General features: G+C 37.5%; 1 protein-coding gene and 2 long non-coding RNA genes across 3 annotated transcripts in view; 1 reads left to right on the top strand and 2 right to left on the bottom strand.

Moving 5' to 3' along the window:
• Positions 1 to 24,728, top strand: part of dync2h1 (dynein cytoplasmic 2 heavy chain 1) — a 179,016-nt gene that overhangs the window by 109,892 nt on the left and 44,396 nt on the right. The gene's annotated exons all lie outside the window — the stretch shown is intronic.
• Positions 1,441 to 19,294, bottom strand: LOC141361577 (uncharacterized). The gene is made up of 6 exons (XR_012367704.1): positions 19,242 to 19,294; positions 18,456 to 18,506; positions 14,997 to 15,047; positions 10,104 to 10,158; positions 1,929 to 2,010; positions 1,441 to 1,726 (listed from the first exon to the last, which is right to left on the bottom strand). It is a non-coding gene; the product is annotated as an uncharacterized lncRNA (long non-coding RNA).
• On the bottom strand, positions 21,253 to 24,004 carry LOC141361419 (uncharacterized). The gene is made up of 3 exons (XR_012367477.1): positions 23,955 to 24,004; positions 22,362 to 22,412; positions 21,253 to 21,305 (listed from the first exon to the last, which is right to left on the bottom strand). It is a non-coding gene; the product is annotated as an uncharacterized lncRNA (long non-coding RNA).

Genomic DNA, 24,728 nt, shown 5'->3' with positions numbered 1-24,728 from the left:
AAATAGTACCCAAATGCTGTTTAAATAATAAAGCCGCAATAATAATTAAACAATTATAGGTAACATAATTATGATTACAATAAAAAATCTAGCAAACACGTAAAACACTGATTAATTGTGACATTACAAAAGGATGTTTGTCGGATGTCCCTCAAGCAGGATGCGCTCATACATCATCAAACACTATTTGATTTGATAGACAGGTCAGTGTCTCCTTCAATAATGAACACATTTGTCATGACACTTTTTGTGTTTTTGGCACTTTCGCCATGTTCAAGCAAGGTCTCGCGCTTAAAATGTGTGGATTCCGCCACCAACGCCGTTTTACCTGCAACCTCCATTAATACAGTAGTAACATTGGCTGTAGTCGTCTCGTTCTCTTCATTCTCGCAGTTCGTTTTTTCACATTTTCGCGCTTTGCGTACCAACGTAGCACGGCAACAAGGAATGATTGACATTCATATTAACCAATCTGTGCTCTTCATTAAACGCAAAAACTTAATGGTGAAATTTGATTGGTTATGTAATGCTGGAGAGAACACTGAACCTGGAACAGCACACAGCATACACTATCTAAATCAAGTCACACCACAACAAAATAAGCAGTCGCAAAAATGCTCCCAAATATTTTTTAAGGTTGCACAGATTAAATTTTGGTCGCATATGCGACCAAAACAGTCGCAATGTCGAGCCCTGGTATACATACTGGGAACTATATTCTCAGAAGACGAAGCACTGCTACTTGGGCGGAGTGATTTGCACAACTCTGACCGAACTCTCTGCTCCTCACCAGGGGGCTTCTCGGGGGCTGCGAGCAAATCACTACGCCCAAGTAGCAGTGCTTCGCCTTCTGAGAATATAGTTCCCAGTATGTATTCGTTAAAAGATGGCTGTGTCTCATATCACCTTGTTATTTGTACATGGTGCGACTGTACAAATCACAACACATAAATGGGAAAATGTTTGTGTTATTTTGTCACGTATTGGGAGCAGTATGCTTGCTGGAGCCATTCACTTCCAGTCTTTGTGCTAAGCTAAGCTAGCAGGGGCTGCGTCAGACAGGGTTACAGCAGGCACCGAAAAATATGTATGGACTTATTTAACTCTGGGGAATACGGTGAATAAGCTAAATTCCCAAAATGTTGGCGTGTTCCTTCAATGACGGCAATTACAAAACGTTACTTTAAAATCAACAGCATTACATTCTGAACATTTTGACTCACTTTTCCATGCGCTTAAAGGTAAGCCCTCGGTTTCAAACAAACTCTCTTAGATTTTGCTATGTCCTATTTTGTAGCACTGGATGCTCACATCTTTTACAGACCTCACATTCTCTCACTGACGCCAAGTAACCTTTGCTGATGTGAGATCTGAAGTGTCACATTACAGCGTTCACTGGGGCGGCAGTGGCTCAGTGGTTCATGTAGGTTGTCTACAAACCGGAAGGTTGGTGGTTTAATCCCCGGCTCCACCTGATCAAGTGTCGAGGTGTCTTTGAGCAAGACATCTAACCCCAGCTGCTCCTGATGAGCTGGATGGCCCCTTGCATGGCTCACACCACCGTCGGTGTATGAATGAGAGAGTGAATGGGTGAATGTGAGGCAAATTGTAAAGCGCTTTGGATGGGCATAGGTCTGTTAAAAGCGCTATATAAAATGCAGTCCATTACCACTCACTTCAGCTTTTGTCCAGGGTTTTTGGAGCGTACCCTTTCCTCTGCCAGAGACTGAAAACAAACAAGATGATAAATTGTTAACATAACTGACTACCATTTTTTTTACCTTTTAACCAGAACTGGTTCCCTGCCTGAACTAATATAAAGATTTGTTTAAGTAATGTTTACTCAAATTAAGCATGACAGTGTTCAAAGTTAAGAACAGGTAAGCCAACTCATTACATGAATGAAATAAAACCCAAATTTACCAAACCATTGTTTTGAGAGACATTTATGACAAGTGTTTGTTCCTTCAGATGGGTACTTCAGGCATGGTTTCCTCCTTTTCAAAGGCTCTATGGAAATGGATAGGCAAATAATTGTTTTACAATGCTTTGTCTACATATAGAAATATTATTATTATTATACAATTTAAGTACTCTGAAAAACAGAGTATAAAACTCAAATGTCTGTAGACCTTTCACGACTGTTTTAAACACAGCTAATTATTTCCATTCGGGACGAAACAAATGATTGGCTTGCGCAACTATCACTCTCTCTCGCGACCATGGCACCACCCCTGTTGCTACGGGATCTGCCCACACATGCGCAAACCCGATTGATTATCCAGTGCACGGGGCACGAAATCTATGAAGAGCAAAAGTACTGCAGTGAAAGAGCATTAACTCACAGTACCTGAATATCCAGTCAACGAAGGCAAACGAGGCAAAAAAAAGGAATAAACGAAGAAATCAAACGAGAGTAAATATCGCATGGCTTTTCCTCGAGTCGACGATGCGGTAGTGGTATTGTCTCCGGAGTGTAGTCCTCATCAGAGTCAACAATGCTTTCATCACGGAAACTCTTACATGCAAAACATTGTTTATGTTATGAATCTTCCACGAAATTCACCTTTATTACAGTGTAACTGATTGTAATGAAAAAACTATTTTTAGATGTCTTATAGGCTAAATATAACTAACTTGTTCGTTACCGAATCAAACTAAATATATTTTAAACTTTTCCAGTATCGATATGCTTGCTTAATAGTGAGTACTAAAAGGCATCCTATTTGTTTATATTCATAGTGATAAAGTTAGGTGTATTATTACATGTGATTCTGACGTGATGTTACTACATGCACCGTGCTCCTTCCTCTCCGCTCGTCTGAGGTAAATGATGCTTCTCCCAGCAAAGCAGTCGCGCGTTCATGTGTTTTGGGGGCGTGGCTTTAGAAGAAACCCAGGAGGGAGGAGGTGGAGTGAATGGAAAAATGAGTCGTGAGAGGTCTACAGACACTCGATTTTATACTCTCTTTTTCTGGGTACTTACATTTTACTTATGTATTGAAATATAAAGACAGTTCAAACAAATTTGGTAAAAAGTGTTTTAGACTTTTTAGACTTAAACCTGCCTACTCTGCCTTTAAGTGAAGAGGAAAGTATTTGTTGTTAAGTTTATTTATTGAACATTTTGACTTCAACGGAATTTTTTTACTGTATACTGCCAGGTTTCCTAAAAAAAGTAGAATAAAAAACTAACTTAATTTTTTTTTAAGTCTAGTAATTCAGGGCTCCAGACTAACTTTTTTGTTATTAGGAGTACTTAAAAGAAGTATTTTAAAATTTAAATGCCTAGAAGGGGAAAAAGTCTTCTTTATGCGCGTTGCAGAAAATGACAAAGGCACGAGCGTTTGCTGACTAGTGTTGCCAGATCTTACAGGAAAAAAAAGAAAAACAGCAAACAAGAAAAATCCAATAATAAACCAAAATAAATCCAAATGCTTTATTTCAAAGATCAAAATATTAGTACAGGCATGTTTACACTTTAATAACACCAAAATCTTGATCGAAAGACGAGGACCTTGCAACACCTCAAGATGTTGGGCGCTGTGAACACAAATGCATGCAGTACACAACGCCAAGACGGAGGTTTATTGCAAAACATAATCCTGTTAAATTATTTTGGTCAAAGCTGTGAGTGTTAAGCACGCGAGGCGGCAGAAGGTGGCTATTGTTATCTCTTTGTCAATCATCACATTTTCCTGAGTTTGCAGTGTTTTCGAGGCCAATGAAACAAGTCTGACAATGTTCTGCTCTGTATGTTCTGCTTTTATATTTCACATATAAGAAATTCAACCAATGGTGAGGCTTAACGACAAAGGGTGAGGTGGTAGCCAGGAAGTATAACGCTATCTAAAATATTGCCAAAGACGGTGTTACAGGGACGCAGGAAGTATGGCAAGGGAGACGCAGCGTCTCGTTCCCTTCTCAGGGAACAACAGTTACATACGTAACCCAACACGTTTTCATGTGTCAAACACAACTATGCAAAAAAGCATTTTAGAATGAATCAACAGCTTACCATCTACTTGCCAAATTGCCGATGTTGCACGCCCTCTGTGAAGCCTAATGTGCAAACAGTACTGTTGTTTATGATGCAGTTTCTGTTTTACATTGCCTAATGCAATTTTGTGTTTGGGAACTTATAGCATAGCACAGATGACAACATGTTTGCTTGAGACAGCGCAAGCTAGCACAGGTAAAGCTAAGCTACATTATAGCGATGACGCTGTAGTGAATATTCTCTCAGACCAATCAGTGACCTACAGTGTTTTCGCGTCATGTTTGGTATCAGCTCGGGTCGCTTGGTACCCAAACCGAGGTGGTACGAAAGAAAGTATTGGGTACTATGTACTGCACCCAGTGGAAAAGCTCCCAAAAGTAAGCTGACCCGACCCAAACTAAACCAAACCGTGGAGTACTATGCAATGGAAAAGCGCCATAAGTATATCTTCTGTAAGTCACACTTTCGGAAGGTTCGTCTGGACCATTCGTAAGCTCTCTCTTAGCATTGCTTGAGCGCAAAACGCTATCGCCGCCACTGTGCAGCAGTCTTTAGACATCAGCGCAGCGCAGTACAAGTCAAACTATGGTATGTTGACAATGATTTTATGTTATGGACATTTTAGGACTTATAATAATATATGTTTGCATTAGATACAGGACTTTTTATGCAGTTGACTTTATTTGGTATCAGAACTAATGAATCGAAGACGGCGCTGGTGTTGTGTCGAAGGTTGTTCCCCATTGAAGTCTGTTCCCTCTGTTTATAGCGGTTTCATCACGTTACATTTATAATTTATTTAGAAAGATTAAAGATTTGAATTGGTTATACTAAAAAGCAATAATATCATGTATTCTATTATACAATTTATTAAATATTTCATACATATCACAGTTTTATATTATGGTATGTCTTTATTACATTATAGTGTTTGTTTTAATACGTGCATACATAATAAATTTATATATTATACATATAATATGATTCATACTATAAAAATAACTGACTTACCATTACAGGGTGTCCGCGGGGTTTTAAAAAGTATTAAAAGTGATAAATAAAAATTTTCAAATTTAAGGCCATTAAAAGTGTTAAATTCGGCTTAGAGGTATTATTTTTTCCAAATTAGGTATTATTTTTTCAGACTATCAGGTGTCCTATTCTGATTGAAATTCTATCTGCGTTCGCGTTAGTTCGTTTAAATATGGGCTTTAGCATATCTGGGCACATAATCAAAGATCTTTCGTCTCTGGGATGTTATCAAAGCCTGGAGTGGAGCCAAATCACGTTCCTGTCTCCACTGGGAGCGTACTGAAATCACTACGCACCGGATCCACTCCGGGTTTTCTGACTGTAGTATCCCGTTAAGCTGAGGTAAAACTTTATTTCAGCTAGCATGGTCAAACTTATAAAGCAGGAAGGCTCCGATGTTTTGAAGATCGATAAAGGTGTAAAAGACCAATGGAGATTGACTTGGCTTAGCAAAATGATGAAGATTCGCAAGCCTTTCAGTTCGGGGGCTAAGAAACACAAACAGCCAGGTAACTTGCGTGTCTCTGCACAGTATGACTACATTAGGGGTCCTGTATTTTGGGGGTAAATGACTTCTCACGTACGTGATCATCCTCGTCACGTTTTTTAATGCTATGCTGATCTAGCCGCTGATACAATGGGTATGTTGAACTTGTGGGTAAACTTCATGTGGCGCCACAAGAACCAAGAGGCAGATGACATCCAAATCCTGTGAAAGCGATTGACGAGGAATCATAAGAGGAGACTGCTTCCGAAATGCTCTCGCGGGACTTTGATGTCATCGACCTGTCGGTTCTTGCAGTTGCATTTTCGTGTGGTCACACAAACGTAACATTTGTCCATATATTTAAGCACCGCAGTTTAAAAACAAGGGATTTTAAGCCATTCAAACACATACAGTGCTAAATGCATCCGCTGTTTCTGTGTCAGAGGAGCACGCAAGCCGCGCATTCGTTTCTCATTGAGCTTGTGTTGTAAGTATTTTTGCCGCTTTATTGGCCTTAAATAACACATATGCCTCAAAAATCCCATCTTTGCAAATATCCTCATATAAACACGACCATTTAGGTCTTAGGAGAAAGTAAACAGCAGAAACATTGCGCATAAAATAGCAAATCAGCGCTGCCTCTATTGCAACATAATATTTAGTTGATAAATGTACAGTCATTCAATTTCATTCACTATGGTTACAGGCATCCTGTGCGATTTGTACACTACTTTAACTCGAGTTGCTCGTTCAGGGTTTATATTCATACATAACGTTTGTATAGCTGTGACGGTAAGCTGTTGTGTGAACAGAACAGACCCTGGATTAGTCGTTTATGGGTACTGAATAATATGATATGAAAAGTTGTATTTGTTCACATTAGTAAATGCATTATGTAACATGAACAAACAATGAAAAATATAGAGTATATAAGCATTAATGAATTCTTGTTTATGTCATTACAGTAATTGATGGTAGTTCATGGTGCATTCACTAATGTTAACAGTTTCAACTTTGATTAAAAAAATTAGTAAATGCTAAAATAAATACATTTACAATTAATAAATAATTAATAAAAGATTCATTAAAGGTGGTGATATTCATGTTTTCTTTTTATATAGTGAGTTATTTAGTCGTTTCGCCTTCGCATCTGAAATGCCCTGCAAACTACAGCTACCTATATATGCAACAGGAGACTTCAATATGGAATTTATGGCAAAAAAATCTCCCCTTAAAATGTTACTGGTCTCGCCTACATAAAGTGTTAAAGGAATATGACTTGGCCTGAAAAACATTTCAGTCAGAATAATTTTTTTTTTACTTTAATCCATGTCTATTCTTTTTGTATGTTATATATGTCAAAATATGTGTAAATAATAGAAAGGTCACTGATTAACACTTGCAATTCAGTGTCGTGGTGGTTTTAAAAAATATTCTAAAGGTATTAAAAAAGGTATTAAAAAGTTGTAAATTTAACTTAAGGATTGCTGTATATACCCTGCATTAAGAACAATAAATGAAGAGTTTTGTTGCAAAACGAGATAACCACCGTTTTTTTAATTGTCCAGAAATCTCGTTTTTTGGTTGTGCATTCCAATTAACTTCAATTCAAATGCAGTTGGTTTGTTTTGATTTAAACCTTCATAACTTAAAAAATACAGCTAAGTAGCACCATAAAACAAAATAATAACATGATAACATAATAATAAACATGTTTTGACAAAAATGTAAAAAAATGGATTTATCTCGTTTTGCAACGAAACTCTTCAAATATAGAAATGCACACATACATCTCAGTAGCCATTAAAGCCATTTCTTGTTGTAAAGTACCTATTAGTATTAAAATGTATTACATAATTTTTAAAAGTCATTAAACCCATGTCAAGAAGCAGCACAAGTGACAAGTGGTTCGTCTACCCGTATTACTGATAATTTAATTAATAGTCTATATTTTATGGATAACTTAAACTAAGTTAAAATATATGTTACTGGAATAATTTGAGTAATGTTCCATTTCTATAGAGCGTGTTGTCTTTTATAGCGCCGTAATGCACCTTCGCATAAAGTGGAAAATCAATCCCTGAGTGATCAATTCAAATAATTCAGCACCTTCACTTGGGACAGCGGCATCTTTAGGTCCAACTTAGAGGCAGCGTGTTAAGAAGCTTCCTAAGGGACACTTCGGGGAACACACTTAGGAACATAAACAACTTTGGTAAGATATATCTTTTTGAGTCTTCTTAGGGCGCTAAGAGTGAGCGTTATTGGGGAACCGCGCCCTGAAATCTGAAAATATTTCACTTTTTTTATATGGTTAATGAACTTAAACTGAATCAACACTGAACTGAATTAAAGGGTCATGAAACCCCAGACTACTTTGCACATAATAGAAGACAATGTTAGCATCTGAAAGCTGGTTAATTTTGAGCTTTCTGCGCTATTTTCATCTTCTGGGTTTAAAATCTACATTGTGTTGACGTCACATGTGGCAAAGAACTAGTACATTGATAGCGCTTCAGTGTCTATAAAATTATTCATGAGACTGCGTGTTCTTATCCTATGAGAAGGCCCTTAGCTTAAAGGGGCGGTGAATTTGTCGATTTTATTGTTTTATACTGTTGTCTGATGTCTACTTATGATGTTCGCGTGGTTTTTACATTTAAAAACATCAAAAGCAATAAGTAATAGGCTATTTTGTAACATGGATTAGTGGCTGTCTGGAGAAATGGTTTGTTTGAAGGGGCAGGCCGCACTGAAGACCTGGACGTAACGCCCACTGCTATGATTGGACAGCTTCATTCCCCGTCATTACATGTGGGGAAATGTTTTAAAAACGTTAATGTGTAAAAATAGCAGCCGAACACATATGTTTGAGCCACAAAAGATTCTGGGTGCTAAAAATGATACACATAAATGACAATACGTATAGTAAAGTAGAAACAAAAATTTAAACTCGACGTGACTAAATTACCGTATACAACACAGTAAGCGTGCATTAGAATCTAAACTGCGGCTGATAAATCCTTATCAATAACTTTGCATATTTCTTGTGTGCTTGTGAGGTTGCTCTGACATACACGTAACGTTACATACCACAGTTATATGATAAAAAAGCTTTGTGGAGTGTTTGACCTTTCAAACGCAACTCGCCTAAATTACCGTATACAACACAGTAAGCGGGCATCAGAAACTGCGGCTGATAAATCCTTCTTTATCACTAACTTTGTATATTTCTACCGTTAAATTACAGTCGTGTTGTTAAGTGTTGTACCTTTATTAATCGTTTAATGTTTTTAGTACATTAAAACAGTCAAACATACGTGTTTAGACATGGATGTTACAACAGACATATCAAGCGATCTCTTCTAACAAAGCAATAGTGAAACGCAGTAACTTAAATAAACTTAATGTGTATACTGCTGTGTCATTTTTGTCAGATCCAATATTAGTGGTGTTTTTAATCACAGACTCTCTGCAAATCCAGCATCGACTTCTTTACAAATGAATCCGTGTACACAACAAACACTCCCCACGCGAGCTGGAACTTTTTCAAAAACAAACTTTATCCACGCATTCCTAATGTTGAGCCTCCGTTATCCAACGTCTGTATTATTCCCATAGACGGTTCTTCCACAACCGAAAATGCGTTTCCATGGTTACTTTAGATCACCGCGTCAAAATAAAAGTCTCTCAGAAAAAATGTATTTAAAAGTCATTTTGGTTACATTTGGCAATCTTTAAAGACATGTTTACTTATTGTTGAGACACACGTGTCACGCGAAGCTGTGGGAGGGGCTACAAAAGTGTATTTGGCTATGGGGAGGTGCTTCAATTCTACATTGACGTCATATTTTTTGGAATTCCACACTCGCTTGTAATACTGGCTTGGTGCCAAAAACTGTTATATTTCAGTAGCACATTTCAGTTCTGAAACTTGCAGAATGTTCATTTAAGTATGATGACCTCTTATATAACAAATTATCAAGTTAAAATTAAGTATTTGATTCACCGCTCCTTTAATTATTCACAACAGCATGTTATGACAGACGCTTTAGACTGTGAGATCACATACATTAACTGAGAGAAACGTTCATGAATCGAAAGAAAATGTTTGTTTTTGCTTTGTAATAAGATTTCGGCACAAATGTTATTCATTCATTTTAGTGAGTGATTTTTACAACTCCTTGACACAACCCGTCAAAAGGCTTATATAAATGCCACAGAATAAGCCTTAGATTATCAAACTGCAACAGTGGTTTTATCTATACGTTTTCAATGCAGAGTGCCAATGGCTGTGCATTTATTGTGTTTTTAACTCAATGGAAGCGAATTGAAACTGTCTGAATCCTAAGTTGTCTGTCTGTCTTCCCTCTTTCCCCTCCTTTCTGCATGGCACCACGTCCACTTTTTAGTTTTTTTAGCATAGCTTAGCATAATCCATTGAATCTGAACAGACCATTTAGCATCGCGCTAAAAATAACCAAAGAGTTTCAATATTCAATATTTTTCCTTAAAAATTAACTAAGTATTTTAATTTAGACTTCGTGGACTCTGTTTTATTTTTTTTTAAAGGAATTTTCTTACCATCATTGCCACTGCCTGGCCTTCTAGCTTCCTGCTGGGATCTTACCATTATTACCTTGAGGGGAAAAAACAAGTTCATGAAAGACATAGAGGATAAAGATATTAGTGATGAGCTAATTTTCAAAACCAGTATTGAAGTCGCTTTTGAATGAGCTGGGAAACTGATTGAGATAAACCAGAATTCTATTTTTTGACAAAAATCATTTACACAAATTCAGGCACTGCACAAAAGCCTGTCAAGTGCTTTTCAGAGAATAGCGCAGACGTGCTTCACATCGTGAGCAGGCACGCGTGCCACACGGCTGAAGTGAGAGAAAGACGTGGTTCTTGCAAATGTAATGCAAGTTAGCTGGTGCAGGGCTTGACATTAACTTTTTGAGGAACTTGTTCTTCGGAGTAAATTTATGTTTCACTTGTCAATGCACAAAAGTCACTTGTCCGGGTAAAGATTTATAATATAATGTATTTTTTGTGTTTTGCTAATCAGTGGCGGAGCCAGGGATTTTTCATAGGGGTGGCCAGGCAGGTGCCAGTTACTCTGGGGTGGCACATAAAATCTCTATCATGCAACCTTAAAATACTATTAAGTATTATAGGTGCAATAATCACAATGATGTATAACATACAATTTCTACTTTCTACAGTTTTAATTAAAATGAATTGAGATTAACATACAATTTATAGTCATAATTCAACCTCATTTTTTTTACTATTTAATCAAATAAAACTTTTGAAATTTACTTTGAAACCAGAATTTATATCTCCAATTGCTGAAAAAACAATAGAGACCAGAAAATCACGTGGATTTTGTAGGCCACTGAAATGTATTTTACTAAGATTCATTTGGCTGTTTCTTGCTACTCTTTCTGAAGAATGATGCTATATCTGCTGCTGCCTTTCTCTTAATTTTTTCCCACATTTCAATGATCTGACATTAAAACACTAAAGCAAAACATTAAAACATTACCATGTTTTAAAAAACTTATTAGGGTAAATGTATCTAGATTATCTGTTATATATAAAATAAATTTTAAACCTAGCATTTACGCTGTAATGTTTGTGTGGGATTTTTAATGTACAGTGACGAACTCTGTCAGATTCAAATCAGCTGTCGCGCAGCACACACACATAGGCGCACTGAAAGAGAGATTCTCACTATAAAACAGATTCTTAAACAAGATTTCAAGCCCATTATGTGTTTTTACCAAACTTTAGAAGAGATAAAATACGGACTTAAATCGGCTTTTTTGACACACAGTGATGAAAATGCGGTTTCAAAATCATTTATATTCACACCGGAGCCTGAAGAAACATCACTCTCCACTCCATGCCGTCTCGCTCCTCCATGTTCGGTGATCAGGTTTCATGCGCGTGCAGCTTTTTAGTAACAACATAAGGTGTAAACGTGCGTTTGTGTGTTTGTCGGTGCACTGTGCTCTCTGTTCAATATTCCGCTCGGTGTTTGCGCTGCGCGTTCTGCTCTGTCGTTAACGGCACATAACGTTAAGTAACATTGTTTGAAATTTAACTTCTCCAGTCGGACAACTAATTTTCTCTTACACTTGTCCTTCAAAAAATCCACTTGTCCCAGACAAGCCTTAATGTCGAGCCCTGTGGTGATTTTGTTGTTTGAGCAACCTAGCTAGGCGGCACGTGCCTGATTCGCTCTTGCTCACGTTATTTATGTGCATTATTTACATGCTACAGTAGCTACACTCCTTTAAGATAATATAATGTTCTACAACATCTGCTTCAGTTTGTGTTTATTAACCCTTAAGTTTCACTTCATCACGCAGCTATTCCCGTTAGAGGTATCTGTTAAAAACATTTAATTCATTAATAATCTAGTATGTGTTCATTTTCTGTCAGTTTCTTCAAAATTAAGTTTTATTTTCCTTTTCATCATGACGTGTACCCTTTGATTACCACGTCCATGGAATTCTACACCTCTGCTAATTTGGCTGGTGACACTTTATTTCGATAGTCCACTTTAGACATTTTACTAATTATAAGTAACTTTGCAACTACTTATCAACTACCAATCTTTAGAGAATTAGTACACTGTCTGCTTAATATCTACTAACACTTTATTGTGATTAAATCTCCTCAGACATTTAACTGTCTACAACAGGGGTTTTCAAACCTGTCCTGGAGGACCACAAGTACTGCACATTTTGTGTGTTTACCTTTTGTGACACACCTCATTCAGTTACCTTACACACCCAGTTCAGGTCTTACAGTCTCTACTAATGAGCTGAAGATTTAAACCAGGTGTGTCTAATGACGGAGACATGCAAATTGTGCAGTACTACTGGTCCTCCAGGACAGGTTTGAAAACCCCTGGTCTACAAGTATCTTTGCAGGTGCATGTCAACTTATTCCACTAACCCTAACATCTTTCCTAACCCTTACAGTCTACTAATACTTTAATGACAGTTAGTTGATGTATAGTTGCAAATTAATGAAAGTTAGTTGACATGAAGTTGCAAAGTTATTTATACAGTTGAAAGAAAAAGTATGTGAACCCTTTGGGCTTACTTGGATTTCTTCATAAATTGGTCATAAAATGTGTTCTGATCTTCATCTAAGTCACAACAATAGAGAAAAACAGTCTGCTTAAACTAATACCGCACAAACATTATATGTTTTCATAGTGCAGGGTGGAAAAAGTATGTGAAACCCTAGGCTAATGAGTTCTCCAAGGGCTAATTGGAGCCAGGAGTCAGCCAACCTGGGGTCCAATCAATGTGATGAGATTGGATGTGCTGATTAAAGCTGCCCTGTCCAATAAAAAACACACCAGTTTTGAGTTTGCTGTTCTGAAGAAGCATTGTCTGATGTGAACCATGCCTCGCACAAAAGAGCTCTCAGAAGACCTACGATCAAGAATTGTTGACTTACATAAAGCTGGAAAGGGCTACAAAAGTATATCTAAAAGCCTTGATGTCCATGTGTCCACGGTAAGACAGATCGTCTACAAATGGAGAAAGTTCAGCACTGTTGCTACACTCCCTAGGCGTGGTCATCCTGTAAAGATGACTGCAAGAGCACAGCACAGAATGCTCAATGAGGTGAAGAAGAATCCTTGAGTGTCAGCTAAAGACTTACAGAAATCTCTGGCACATGCTAACATTTTTGTTGACAAATCTACAATAAGGAAAACATTAAACAAGAATGGACTTCATGGGAGGACACCACGGAGGAAGCCACTGCTGTCCAAAAAAACATTGCAGCACGTTTGAAGTTTGCAAAAGAGCACCTGGATGTTCCACAGCACTACTGGCAAAACATTCTGTGGACAGATGAAACCAAAATTGAGTTGTTTGGAAAGAACACACAATGCTATGTGTGGAGAACAAAAGGCACAGCACACCAACATCAAAACCTCATCCCAACTGTGAAATATGGTGGAGGGGCCATCATGGTTTGGGGCTGCTTTGCTGCCTCAGGCCCTGGACAGAGTACTGTCATCGATGGAAAAATGAATTCCAAAGTTTATCAAGACATTTTGCAGAAAAACTTAAGACCAACTGAAGCTTAACAGAGGATGGACGATGCAACAGGACAACGACGCAAAGCATAGAAGTAAATCAACAACAGAATGGCTTCAACAGATGAAAGTACGCCTTCTGGAGTGGCCCAGTCAGAGTCCTGACCTCAACCCCATTGAGATGCTGTGGCATGACCTCAAGAGAGCGATTCACACCAGACATCCCAAGAATATTGCTGAACTGAAACACTTTTGTAAAAAGGAATGGTCCAAAACTTCTCCTGACCGTTGTGCAGGTCTGATCTGCAACTATAGGAAATGTTTGGTTGAGGTTATTGCTGCCAAAGGAGGGTCAACCAGTTATTAAACCCAAAGGTTCACATACTTTTTCCACCCTGCACTATGAATATTTACATGTTGTGTTCAATAAAAACATGAAAACGTATAATTTTTGTGTGGTATTAGTTTAAGCAGACTGTGTTTCTCTATTGTTGTGACTTAGATGAAGATCAGAACACATTTTATGACCAATTTATGAAGAAATCCAAGTAAGCTCAAAGGGTTCATAAACCTTTTCTTTCAACTGTACTTAGTAAAATAAAGTGTAACCATTTGGTTAATTATCTGAACCTGCTCCTCCTTAACTTTGTTAATAAAACATCATAAAGTAATTCCTCAAATAAAGACCGGTATTCAAATAAACGCCGGGCCTCTGATGGTGGCCGGGGGCGTGGACATCGTGGACAAATAAATCCCAGTCTCAAATTAATGCCAGGGACAAATTAGTGTGAATACCTGCAATCTCCTAAATGCATTCAAGTTCATCATTATGCACAGCTGCTAATAGATGGCAGTAGCTAAATTGGATGGGTCTTATTTAATGCTAGTGAAGGAGTTTTTAAAGGACAAGTTCGGTATTTTACACTTAAAGCCCTGTTTTCAGATTGTTTATGATGAAATAGAACGGTTTTGACTGAAATTTGGACATATGATGCTGGGCCGAGAATTTTAGGGTGTTTTTTGTATCATGATCCCCACCTCTACAATGGCTGCATAGGTGCACTGGAACAATCCTTCTTAAAATGCATTAAATGAAAGTAAACGAAAGTTTAATGCATTTTAGGAAGGATTGTTCCTGTGCACCTTTACACCCATTGTAGAGGTGGGGGTGATACAACAAACACCCGAAAATTCTCGGCCCAGCATCATATCTCCAAATTTCAGTCAAAACCGTTCTATTTCATCATAAACAATCTGAAAACAGGGCTTTAAGTGTAAAACACCGAACTTGTCCGTTAATTAACAAGTTAACTGCTGAATCACATTTAGTAGGAATTAGAAAATTTCACTTCAGATCAAATTATAACACGTGTGACACAAATTTGACAAAATTATTAACAAACCTCTTTAAGAGATGTGACTTCACTTCCTGAAGCGACAGGCTCATGGACGAGCTGGAAGACCGAAAAAAAGAGAAATTAGCTATAATGTGACTTAGCGGTAGACTATAAGTTTACAACATTTGTGTGTGTTTACTCATGGTTTATGAGGACACATGTGACTATTGTACATGACTCAGCAAGTGGACTATAACTTTACAAACTTGTGTGTGTTTACTCATGGTTTATGAGGACACATGTGACTATTGTACTTGACTCAGCAGTAGACTATAACTTTACAACACTTGTGTTTGTTTACTCATGGTTTATGAGGACACATGTGACTATTGTACTTGACTCAGCAGTAGACTATAACTTTACAAACTTGTGTGTGTTTACTCATGGTTTATGAGGACACATGTGACTATTGTACTTGACTCAGCAGTAGACTATAACTTTACAACACTTGTGTTTGTTTACTCATGGTTTATGAGGACACATGTGACTATTGTACATGACTCAGCAAGTGGACTATAATTTTACAAACTTGTGTGTGTTTACTCATGGTTTATGAGGACACATGTGACTATTGTACTTGACTCAGCAGTAGACTATAACTTTACAACACTTGTGTTTGTTTACTCATGGTTTATGAGGACACATGTGACTATTGTACATGACTCAGCAAGTAGACTATAACTTTACAAACTTGTGTGTGTTTACTCATGGTTTATGAGGACACATGTGACTATTGTACTTGACTCAGCAGTAGACTATAACTTTACAACACTTGTGTTTGTTTACTCATGGTTTATGAGGACACATGTGACTATTGTACATGACTCAGCAAGTAGACTATAACTTTACAAACTTGTGTGTGTTTACTCATGGTTTATGAGGACACATGTGACTATTGTACTTGACTCAGCAGTAGACTGTAACTTTACAACACTTGTGTGTGTTTACTCATGGTTTATGAGGACACATGTGACTATTGTACATGACTCAGCAAGTAGACTATAACTTTACAAACTTGTGTGTGTTTACTCATGGTTTATGAGGACACATGTGACTATTGTACTTGACTCAGCAGTAGACTGTAACTTTACAACACTTGTGTGTGTTTACTCATGGTTTATGAGGACACATGTGACTATTGTACATGACTCAGCAAGTAGACTATAACTTTACAAACTTGTGTGTGTTTACTCATGGTTTATGAGGACATATGTGACTATTGTACTTGACTCAGCGGTAGACTATAAGTTTACAAGACTTGTGTGTGTTTCCTCATGGTTTATGAGGACACATGTGACTATTGTACGTGACTCAGCAAGTAGACTATAACTTTACAAGACTTGTGTGTGTTTACTCATGGTTTATGAGGACACATGTGACTATTGTACTTGACTCAGCAGTAGACTGTAACTTTACAACACTTGTGTGTGTTTACTCATGGTTTATGAGGACACATGTGACTATTGTACATGACTCAGCAGTAGACTATAACTTTACAACACTTGTGTGTGTTTACTCATGGTTTATGAGGACACATGTGACTATTGTACATGACTCAGCAAGTAGACTATAACTTTACAAACTTGTGTGTGTTTACTCATGGTTTATGAGGACACATGTGACTATTGTACTTGACTCAGCAGTAGACTGTAACTTTACAACACTTGTGTGTGTTTACTCATGGTTTATGAGGACACATGTGACTATTGTACATGACTCAGCAAGTAGACTATAACTTTACAAACTTGTGTGTGTTTACTCATGGTTTATGAGGACACATGTGACTATTGTACTTGACTCAGCAGTAGACTGTAACTTTACAACACTTGTGTGTGTTTACTCATGGTTTATGAGGACACATGTGACTATTGTACATGACTCAGCAGTAGACTATAACTTTACAACACTTGTGTGTGTTTACTCATGGTTTATGAGGACACATGTGACTATTGTACATGACTCAGCAAGTAGACTATAACTTTACAAACTTGTGTGTGTTTACTCATGGTTTATGAGGACACATGTGACTATTGTACTTGACTCAGCAGTAGACTGTAACTTTACAACACTTGTGTGTGTTTACTCATGGTTTATGAGGACACATGTGACTATTGTACATGACTCAGCAAGTAGACTATAACTTTACAAACTTGTGTGTGTTTACTCATGGTTTATGAGGACACATGTGACTATTGTACTTGACTCAGCAGTAGACTGTAACTTTACAACACTTGTGTGTGTTTACTCATGGTTTATGAGGACACATGTGACTATTGTACGTGACTCAGCAAGTAGACTATAACTTTACAAACTTGTGTGTGTTTACTCATGGTTTATGAGGACACATGTGACTATTGTACGTGACTCAGCAAGTAGACTATAACTTTACAAACTTGTGTGTGTTTACTCATGGTTTATGAGGACACATGTGACTATTGTACGTGTGTGTTTACTCGTGATTTATGAGGACACATGTGACTATTGAACGTGACTCAGCAGTAGACTGTAACTTTACAACACTTGTGTGTGTTTACTCATGGTTTATGAGGACACATGTGACTATTGTACGTGACTCAGCAAGTAGACTATAACTTTACAACACTTGTGTGTGTTTACTCATGGTTTATGAGGACACATGTGACTATTGTACGTGACTCAGCAAGTAGACTATAACTTTACAAACTTGTGTGTGTTTACTCATGGTTTATGAGGACACATGTGACTATTGTACTTGACTCAGCAGTAGACTGTAACTTTACAACACTTGTGTGTGTTTACTCATGGTTTATGAGGACACATGTGACTATTGTACATGACTCAGCAGTAGACTATAACTTTACAACACTTGTGTGTGTTTACTCATGGTTTATGAGGACACATGTGACTATTGTACTTGACTCAGCAGTAGACTGTAACTTTACAACACTTGTGTGTGTTTACTCATGGTTTATGAGGACACATGTGACTATTGTACATGACTCAGCAGTAGACTATAACTTTACAACACTTGTGTGTGTTTACTCATGGTTTATGAGGACACATGTGACTATTGTACTTGACTCAGCAGTAGACTGTAACTTTACAACACTTGTGTGTGTTTACTCATGGTTTATGAGGACACATGTGACTATTGTACGTGACTCAGCAAGTAGACTATAACTTTACAAACTTGTGTGTGTTTACTCATGGTTTATGAGGACACATGTGACTATTGTACTTGACTCAGCAGTAGACTGTAACTTTACAACACTTGTGTGTGTTTACTCATGGTTTATGAGGACACATGTGACTATTGAACGTGTGTGTTTACTCATGGTTTATGAGGACACAAGCCTTTCCATATACTGTTAACACACAGGTGTTTTAGGATGTTAACTGCAGAATCACATTTAGTAGGAATTACAATTTCACTTCAGATCAAATTATAACACGTGTGACACAAATTTGACAAAATTATTAACAAACCTCTTTAGGAGATGTGACTTCATTTCCTGAAGCGACAGGCTCATGGACAAGCTGGAAGACAGAAAAAAAGAGAAATGAGCTATAATGTGACTCAGCGGTAGACTATAACTTTACAAACTTGTGTATGTTTACTCATAGTTTATGAGGACACATGTGACTATTGTACGTGTGTGTTTACTCATGGTTTATGAGGACACATGTGACTATTGTACGTGTGTGTTTACTCATGGTTTATGAGGACACATGTGACTATTGTACGTGACTCAGCAGTAGACTATAACTTTACAACCCTTGTGTGTGTTGACTCATGGTTTATGAGGACACATGTGACTATTGTACTTGACTCAGCGGTAGACTATAAGTTTACAACACTTCTGTGTGTTTACTCATGGTTTATGAGGACACATGTGACTATTGAACGTGACTCAGCAGTAGACTATAACTTTACAACCCTTGTGTGTGTTGACTCATGGTTTATGAGGACACATGTGACTATTGTACTTGACTCAGCGGTAGACTATAACTTTACAACACTTGTGTGTGTTTACTCCTGGTTTATGAGGACACATGTGACTATTGTACGTGACTCAGCAGTAGACCATAACTTTACAACACGTGTGCGTGTTTACTCATGGTTTATGAGGACACAAGCCTTTCCGTATACTGTTAACACACAGGTGCTTTAACATGTTAACTGCGGAATCACATTTAGTAGGAATTAGAAAATTTCACTTCAGATCAAATTATAACACGTGTGTCACAAATTTGACAAAATTATTAACAAACCTCTTTAGGAGATGTGACTTCACTTCCTGAAGCGACAGGCTCATGGACAAGCTGGAAGACAGAAAAAAAAGAGAAATGAGCTATAATGTGACTCAGCGGTAGACTATAACTTTACAAGACTTTTGTGTGTTTACTCATGGTTTATGAGGACACATGTGACTATTGTACGTGTGTGTTTACTCATGGTTTATGAGGACACAAGCCTTTCCGTATACTGTTAACACACAGGTGTTTTAGGATGTTAACTGCAGAATCACATTTAGTAGGAATTAGAAATTTCACTTCAGATCAAATTATAACACGTGTGACACAAATTTGACAAAATTATTAACAAACCTCTTTAGGAGATGTGACTTCACTTCCTGAAACGACAGGCTCATGGACAACCTGGAAGACAGAAAAAAAAGAGAAATGAGCTATAATGTGACTCAGCGGTAGACTATGGGGTGGTTTCCCAGACAGGGATTAGCTTAATCCAGGACTAGGCCTTAGTTTAATTAGGAAATATAACTAGTTTTAACAAACATGCCTTACTAAAAACATTACCTGTGTGCATTTTGAGGAAAACAAAAGGCACTGATGTATTTTAAGTAATGTCAGTGCAAGTTGTTTTCAGTTTGGACAGCTCTTAAAAATGTTTTAGTCTAGGACTAGTCTAATCCCTGTCCGGGAAACCGGCCCTATAAGTTTACAACACTTGTGTGTGTTTCCTCATGGTTTATGAGGACACATTTGACTATTGTACATGACTCAGCAAGTAGACTATAACTTTACAAGACTTGTGTGTGTTTACTCATGGTTTATGAGGACACATGTGACTACTGTACGTGACTCAGCAGTAGACTATAAGTTTACAACACTTCTGTGTGTTTACTCATGGTTTATGAGGACACATGTGACTATTGTACTTGACTCAGCAGTAGACTGTAACTTTACAACACTTGTGTGTGTTTACTCATGGTTTATGAGGACACATGTGACTATTGTACATGACTCAGCAAGTAGACTATAACTTTACAAGACTTGTGTGTGTTTACTCATGGTTTATGAGGACACATGTGACTATTGTACTTGACTCAGCAGTAGACTGTAACTTTACAACACTTGTGTGTGTTTACTCATGGTTTATGAGGACACATGTGACTATTGTACGTGACTCAGCAGTAGACTATAAGTTTACAACACTTCTGTGTGTTTACTCATGGTTTATGAGGACACATGTGAATTTTGTACGTGACTTAGCGGTAGACTTTTCCTTTACAACACTTGTGTGTGTTTACTCCTGGTTTATGAGGACACATTTGACTATTGTACATGAATCAGCGGTAGACTTTAACTTTACAACTCTTGTGTATGTTTACTCATGGTTTATGAGGACACATGTGACTATTGTACATGAATCAGCGGTAGACTTTACCTTTACAACTCTTCTGTGTGTTTACTCATGGTTTATGAGGACACATGTGAATTTTGTACGTGACTTAGCGGTAGACTTTTCCTTTACAACACTTGTGTGTGTTTACTCCTGGTTTATGAGGACACATTTGACTATTGTACATGAATCAGCTGTAGACTTTACCTTAACAACTCTTGTGTATGTTTACTCATGGTTTATGAGGACACATGTGACTATTGTACTTGACTCAGCGGTAGACTATAACTTTACAAGACTTGTGTGTGTTTACTCATGGTTTATGAGGACACATGTGACTATTGTACGTGTGTGTTTACTCGTGATTTATGAGGACACATGTGACTATTGAACGTGACTCAGCAGTAGACTATAACTTTACAACACTTGTGTGTGTTTACTCATGGTTTATGAGGACACATGTGACTATTGTACGTGTATGTTTACTCAAGGTTTATGAGGACACAAGCCTTTCCGTATACTGTTAACACACAGGTGTTTTAACATGTTAACTGCGGAATCACATTTAGTAGGAATTACAATTTCACTTCAGATCAAATTATAACACGTGTGACACAAATTTGACAAAATTATTAACAAACCTCTTTAGGAGATGTGACTTCACTTCCTGAAACGACAGGCTCATGGACGAGCTGGAAGACAGAAAAAAACAGAAATGAGCTATAATTTGACTTAGCGGTAGACTACAACTTTACAACATTTGTGTGTTTACTCATGGTTTATGAGGACACATGTGACTATTGTATGCGACTCAGCGGTAGACTGTAACTTTACAAGACTTGTGTGTGTTTACTCATGGTTTATGAGGACACATGTGACTATTGAACGTGACTTAGCAGTAGACTATAACTTTACAACACTTGTGTTTGTTTACTCATGGTTTATGAGGACACATGTGACTATTGTACGTGACTCAGCGGTAGACTTTAACTTTACAAGACTTGTGTGTGTTTACTCATGGTTTATGAGGACACATGTGACTATTGTACTTGACTCAGCGGTAGACTATAACTTTACAAGACTTGTGTGTGTTTACTCATGGTTTATGAGGACACATGTGACTATTGTACTTGACTCAGCAGTAGACTATAAGTTTACAACACTTGTGTGTGTGTACTCATGGTTTATGAGGACACATGTGACTATTGAACGTGACTTAGCAGTAGACTATAACTTTACAACACTTGTGTTTGTTTACTCATGGTTTATGAGGACACATGTGACTATTGTACGTGTGTGTTTACTCGTGGTTTATGAGGACACATGTGACTATTGAACGTGACTCAGCAGTAGACTATAAGTTTACAACACTTGTGTGTGTGTAATCATGGTTTATGAGGACACATGTGACTATTGTACTTGACTCAGCGGTAGACTATACGTTTACAACACTTGTGTGTGTGTAATCATGGTTTATGAGGACACATGTGACTATTGTACTTGACTCAGCAGTAGACTATAACTTTACAACACTTGTGTGTGTTTACTCATGGTTTATGAGGACACATGTGACTATTGTACGTGTATGTTTACTCAAGGTTTATGAGGACACAAGCCTTTCCGTATACTGTTAACACACAGGTGTTTTAACATGTTAACTGCAGAATCACATTTAGTAGGAATTACAATTTCACTTCAGATCAAATTATAACACGTGTGACACAAATTTGACAAAATTATTAACAAACCTCTTTAGGAGATGTGACTTCACTTCCTGAAATGACAGGCTCATGGACGAGCTGGAAGACAGAAAAAAAACAGAAATGAGCTATAATTTGACTTAGCGGTAGACTACAACTTTACAACATTTGTGTGTGTTTACTCATGGTTTATGAGGACACATGTGACTATTGTATGCGACTCAGCGGTAGACTGTAACTTTACAAGACTTGTGTGTGTTTACTCATGGTTTATGAGGACACATGTGACTATTGTACTTGACTCAGCAGTAGACTATAACTTTACAAACTTGTGTGTGTTTACTCATGGTTTATGAGGACACATGTGACTATTGTACTTGACTCAGCAGTAGACTATAACTTTACAAACTTGTGTGTGTTTACTCATGGTTTATGAGGACACATGTGACTATTGTACTTGACTCAGCAGTAGACTATAACTTTACAAACTTGTGTGTGTTTACTCATGGTTTATGAGGACACATGTGACTATTGAACGTGACTTAGCAGTAGACTATAACTTTACAACACTTGTGTTTGTTTACTCATGGTTTATGAGGACACATGTGACTATTGTACGTGACTCAGCGGTAGACTTTAACTTTACAAGACTTGTGTGTGTTTACTCATGGTTTATGAGGACACATGTGACTATTGTACTTGACTCAGCAGTAGACTATAAGTTTACAACACTTGTGTGTGTGTACTCATGGTTTATGAGGACACATGTGACTATTGAACGTGACTTAGCAGTAGACTATAACTTTACAACACTTGTGTGTGTTTACTCATGGTTTATGAGGACACATGTGACTATTGTACTTGACTCAGCAGTAGACTATAAGTTTACAACACTTGTGTTTGTTTACTCATGGTTTATGAGGACACATGTGACTATTGTACGTGACTCAGCGGTAGACTTTAACTTTAAAACACTTGTGTGTGTTTACTCATGGTTTATGAGGACACATGTGACTATTGTACGTGTGTGTTTACTCATGGTTTATGAGGACACATGTGACTATTGAACGTGACTCAGCAGTAGACTATAACTTTACAACACTTGTGTGTGTTTACTCATGGTTTATGAGGACACATGTGACTATTGTACGTGACTCAGCGGTAGACTATAACTTTACAACCCTTGTGTGTGTTTACTCATGGTTTATGAGGACACATGTGACTATTGTACTTGACTCAGCGGTAGACTATAAGTTTACAACACTTGTGTGTGTGTAATCATGGTTTATGTGGACACATGTGACTATTGTACATGACTCAGCGGTAGACTATAACTTTACAACACTTGTGTGTGTTTACTCATGGTTTATGAGGACACATGTGACTATTGTACTTGACTCAGCGGTAGACTTTAACTTTACAACACTTGTGTGTGTTTACTCATGGTTTATGAGGACACATGTGACTATTGTACGTGTATGTTTACTCAAGGTTTATGAGGACACAAGCCTTTCCGTATACTGTTAACACACAGGTGTTTTAACATGTTAACTGCGGAATCACATTTAGTAGGAATTACAATTTCACTTCAGATCAAATTATAACACGTGTGACACAAATTTGACAAAATGATTAACAAACCTCTTTAGGAGATGTGACTTCACTTCCTGAAACGACAGGCTCATGGACGAGCAGGAAGACAGAAAAAAAACAGAAATGAGCTATAATTTGACTTAGCGGTAGACTACAACTTTACAACATTTGTGTGTGTTTACTCATGGTTTATGAGGACACATGTGACTATTGTATGCGACTCAGCGGCAGACTGTAACTTTACAAGACTTGTGTGTGTTTACTCATGGTTTATGAGGACACATGTGACTATTGTACGTGTGTGTTTACTCCTGGTTTATGAGGACACATGTGACTATTGGATGTGACTCAGCAGTAGACTATAACTTTACAACACTTGTGTGTGTTTACTCATGGTTTATGAGGACACATGTGACTATTGTACTTGACTCAGCGGTAGACTATAAGTTTACAACACATGTGTGTGTTAAATCAGGGTTTATGAGGACACATGTGACTATTGTACTTGACTCAGCGGTAGACTATAAGTTTACAACACATGTGTGTGTGTACTCATGGTTTATGAGGACCAGTGTTGGGGTAAGTTACTTTTAAAAGTAATGCGTTACAATATTAAGTTACTCCCAAAAAAAGTAACTAATTGCATTACTTAGTTACTTTTTATGGAAAGTAATGCTTACGTTACTTTTAGTTACTTTTGCGTTACTTTTTCTTGGCTAAAGCTTGATCTCTTTCAGGCCTTGCAGGTGTTTTTATGACTGAAAAGTTCTGCATTCAGAAATTGCATATTTCATCACAAAAATGTTTAGCTCTGGCCTGCCA

Source organism: Misgurnus anguillicaudatus, chromosome 24 (assembly GCF_027580225.2).
Source record: "Misgurnus anguillicaudatus chromosome 24, ASM2758022v2, whole genome shotgun sequence".
Lineage (NCBI taxonomy): Eukaryota > Metazoa > Chordata > Actinopteri > Cypriniformes > Cobitidae > Misgurnus > Misgurnus anguillicaudatus.
This window is presented reverse-complemented; position numbering and strand designations above follow the sequence as displayed.